The following is a 4,968-nucleotide window of genomic DNA, read 5'->3' on the forward strand; positions in this document are numbered from 1 at the left end:
TAGAAGACAGAATCGCGATTCATATATGAATAGATTTTTACGTGCACCCCTAGTTTTCTCTTCCTCTTCTCTAAAGCAGCGCAGCATGGCCCTGCCCCCTTTGCTGTGTGTTCCCGGAGGCGGGGTTTATGTAAAATTCTGGGTTCTTGACGTAACGGACCTGGGAAGTAACTCGTTGTAGTCCCTTACCAGCCGTTTTTGTAGGCATTAAACTGCCAGAATTTTAAAAGACGATATCTCCGTTTGCATTGAACTTTCAGCTTCGTAACTTTGCAGATATTGTTTATGACCTTTAAAAACTTTTTTAAATTCACTCTTGAATCTCTATTTGTCCGTCTTAATAAACCTGATGCACTCAGTGTCCGCTTCTCATCTCAGTTCTCCACTCAGACTCGAGAGCTTGACTCACCCGCACAGGCCGGATCCTGAGGACCACAGGCGGATGATGTGGACCTCCATCTCCGAGGGCTGGTCTGACGGGACACAGCCGTGAATCTCCTGCTCCTGCAGCTCTGAGGCCAGATAGTTTTGGGACAGAAACGGAGACCGCAGGCGGCACTCACTCGGCATGCTGGCATCTGGAGTCCAGACGGAATGGAAATGAAGACAAAATAAAGCAAACCCCAATTTTCAAACAATTTGAATGAAAGGACTTGTATGTGTTTTTACCCTCTCCCAGACGGAGGTAAACACGGTTGGCGCGTACAGTGTGCGTGAGTGACGAGACGGTGGCGTGACGCTTTAGGATCCAGCGCAGCAGGACTCGTGGCCGCCATGGCAGAGACGGAACCTTTGTCACGCGGATGGACAAGCTCGAAGAGACGGCTGTGGAGTTGAGAGACACCTGGGAGAGCAGGTGAAGGCCTAGATTAAATGTTTCTCTAATTAAGGCAACTGTACGGAAGTTTATTTTTTAAAAGGTAAAATACCAGTTTCAACATAATAAACCAAATGGCATCTTTCTTTCCCGTGTTCCCGCCCAAATGTCTGTTATGGCAGTTATAAGTTTGTTGAGCGGGTACGAATGTCCGCGAAAAGGGTGAATTGCTTTTGGCAGCAACAAATGCATGTGTAGAGCTATAAACTCCTACTCACCAGTTAGTCTATATGTTTACCACAGTGAATTCCATTTATTTAACTGTAGGGGTCCCCAAAGTCACAAAAATACACAAAATTACATACTGTTTATGTTTTATTGCCTGGTGAACTACAATACTTTCTAACCAGGCAAAAAAAAAATCCAGTTTCAAATAAGTTTTCTGTCGATATGAAAAGCAAAATGCAATACAAAGCGACAAAATTAAGTCACATTTGTTTCTATAGTCCTTTATACAATATAAATCGTTTCAAAACAGCTTCACATTAATAAAAAAAGGCCATCCAAGAAGCAGAAGAGTTTGTTTCTTGATGGGAACAGATTTGGAGTAATTTATCATAAATCACATGAATCCTCTGCAGTGAATGGGTGCCATCAGAATGAGAATTCAAACAGTTGATAAAAATATCACAATAATCCACAAGTAATCCACACCACTCCAGTCCAACAATTAATGTCTTGTGAAGCCAAAAGCTGCGTGTTTGCAAGAAACCAATCCATCAAGACATTTTTTTAACTTCAAACTGTTGCTTCCAGCTAAACTACTATCCATAATATTGCTTTCTCCAATGAAAAAGTAATCTCATCTGAATCAAGAGAGAAATCTGCAAGATGTGCGTGGATTTTGATTTGATGTGAGAGGACAACAGGGGATGGGCTTTTTCACTGGAGGAAGCATTATTATGGATTATGGACTAGTATTTTTGCCAGGAGCAAAGTTAAAAATATATTTGTTAATATATATTTATTTATTTATTTATTTTTAATCAGCTGTTTGGACTCTCATTCTGATGGCACCAATTCACTGCAGAGGATCCACTGCTGAGAAAGTGATATATTGCTACATTATGCTACATTTCTCTAAATCTGTTCCCATAAACAAACAAACTCATCTACATCTTGAAATGCCTGAGCTGGAGTACATTTTTATAGCAAGTTTTTTATTTTTGGGTGAACTTTTCCTTTGAAAAAATAAATTAAACAGTCAGATCAGTGAGTCAGTGTCGGACGATAAGCAACATCACCCACCTGCACCAGCACGTTGATGTTGTGCGACAGTTCTTCATTTTCCAACTCCCAATGCACGGCATGCCGGGAGCTCAGCACCAGAATCACCGGCCGGTTGACGGGCAGAGAGACGGTCAAAGGTCTTAACACTACTGTTATCTGCGGACAGGACACCCAAATGTGACGTTTGGACACCAACTGGAAAAATACCAGTGGACGAATGTCTCATACTTGTTTGTTGGAGGCTTTGCCCACAGAAATCACATGGGTCTCTTTAGCTCCACCCTCTCTGGCTGCACAACCTGGTCCCGCCTCAAAGCGCTCCAGTTGAGCCTGCACTGGATGCAGCGCCCCCACAGGCCACATGGAGCACTGCAGCTCTCTGCTGGACACTGAAACACACAGAGGTGACTTAAAGGGGTCATAAACTGAGAAACCAGGATTCCCTTGATCTTTTGACATATAAGAGGTCATTGTACTATAAAAAAACATGATTTAATTACAGTTGAGATACAGGTTTTCACAAAAACAAAAAATATCTACAATTTTCTGAACATTTCAGTCATTAAACCATTTTTTAAGAAAAGAGACGAGTCAGAAGTATAAATTATTATATTAATTTAAAACAGGGTTATATGGGTGGATGGGGGAACAGCAGAACAAATTGAAAATCCAATTTGATTCTCTGCCAGTAAGAGGCGCTTTTGGAACGTCAAACATATAGACGTCAAACATACCCCAGAAACGGCTGTACACAAAGCAGCGCTGCGCTCATGAATGCTCCTTTATCAGATAAATTTGAAATGCAATCGAAACTTTTTGAAAACACTCGGTTCTTTTCAGAGATACATATAAACACACATGCGTCACATCATTGCTTGAATTAGTAAGAATGAGTAAAGTGTTTAAAACTATAGCCTATCATGTTGAAAATGTACAAGGAAAGTCCTCTGATGAGTTACCAGGGTAAGCCTATGTGCCGGGGCTCAGCCCCGGACAGCTCCGGCCCAATTTAATTCCTGCCTATAACAGATTACACAATTTAATTTGTGATGCTTCTAATTAAGTGATAAAAAATTGTTGTACAAAACAAATATTCTCATCTTCGCACCAATAAAACGTGCAACACTATTTTACTACCAAATTATATGTAATATCTAATTAATATTAATATTTAACTTACATTGGAAAGGTTTCCGTGGCCTCTTGCGAGGTCTTGGCAAAAAAGTCTCACAATTTATCTCCAGAACATGATGCATAAAGGGATACACTAAGCTTCGAATAGCACTTCGAATTAAGGGCACTGCGCTTTGGTGTTTTTAAGACCTGGGACAGTATTGTGCACTTACTTCTTGTCGCGTGCACACGCTCTCAAGTGGCCAAGACCGCAAGTGTGGGTATTTGGACAAGGCAAGTGTTTGCGTTGCCTTCCTTCTGATCTCAGCGTTAGGAAAGAGTGAATGAACTTTATTTTTAATGAAGATAATTTGGCTCCCAAACTCTGGAATAACCTTCCTGATAACGTTCGGGGTTCAGACACACTCTCTCTGTTTAAATCTAGATTAAAGACACATCTCTTTGGCCAAGCATTCAAATAATGCATCTCATAATCTTGTACTGCAGTTATATCTGATCAAATGCACATTGTTATTCTTTAGCTTGGGTTAAACAAATCAATTTTGCTTGGTTGGAACAGCAGCTACGCTAATTATGTCTCTATTTGTTTCTCTGTTTCTGCTGGGATTGACATCCCGTGGTAACTAGGATTTACGCAAGCTTCAGTCTGGATCCAGAACACCTGAGAAGAGATGATGCCAACCCCTCAGAGGACCTCAGATGATGCCAACCCTGAAACCACATACAGAACTACCACATTTTGCTATAAGTTTGATTGCATCATATAATAATTGCTGTTAATAGTGTTCATCGTCTGTTTGATTACGTCTTAAATCGATTTTTCCGTACATTTCTGCCATATGTACATTAACTGACAGTCACCACTGATAAGCTACTACTAAATATATTGTAGAAACTTAATTTGCTGTAAAGTTGCTTTGCAACGATTTGTATCGTGAAAAGCGCTATACAAATAAACTTGAAATGAATTGAAGATAATGTTGCAACACAAGTGTGAGTAACTGTTTTCATTATGTGTTCACTAGTGCTTTGTGTTTTCTTACAGATCGTTTGATATGTATTGAGTTTTTTATGCATTTTTGACCTAAATCACAGCAGTGTCCATGAGGAATGTACGCTGTCAAACATACACAACTTGTAACCAATAAGAGCAGTGGACATTTACTTCCGAGTCTACAATCCTCCACGCCTATTCAAACAGAGCGTTCTGATGAAGGGGGTTTAAAACAGTACAGAAGATAGCTTATTACTTCTAAATTATGATGTTTTTTGATGTAAAAATCTTGATAACAAGATAAGTGGACCTCACAGAACAGTACAAAATAAAAACAAAGGCAGTTCATGACTCCTTTAAAAACTTCAAGATCACTGAACAAAAACTTTCAGAACAATGTGTTGTTAGTGCTGTATTTTCTTTCATTGAAACCAAAGAATTTGCTATCATTGATAGCCTAATATCAGTGCTATTTCAGTATTATTTTAAACAATATTATAGTTTTTATTAATATTTTGAATTAGTTTTTATTTTTATATCATTTTAGTTTTAATTTTATTTTTTAATATCATGTGTTCAGTTTCTGACATCTTAGTTTTAATCTTAGCAATTTTATGTGCTTTTGTCATTTGTATTAGTTTATGAAATAGCTTATATATTTATATTTTACAATTTTCATTTTCATTTAATTTGTAGTAATTTGATGTCCTTTTTAAATTTTTGTTAATTTTTA

General features: G+C 38.6%; 1 pseudogene; it reads right to left on the minus strand.

Moving 5' to 3' along the window:
* LOC107672886 (transforming growth factor beta receptor type 3-like) overlaps positions 1-4,968 on the minus strand; it is a 22,519-nt pseudogene that overhangs the window by 15,353 nt on the left and 2,198 nt on the right.

The sequence above is a fragment of the Sinocyclocheilus anshuiensis genome, unplaced genomic scaffold (assembly GCF_001515605.1).
Source record: "Sinocyclocheilus anshuiensis isolate Anshui unplaced genomic scaffold, SAMN03320099.WGS_v1.1 scaffold464, whole genome shotgun sequence".
Taxonomy (NCBI): domain Eukaryota; kingdom Metazoa; phylum Chordata; class Actinopteri; order Cypriniformes; family Cyprinidae; genus Sinocyclocheilus; species Sinocyclocheilus anshuiensis.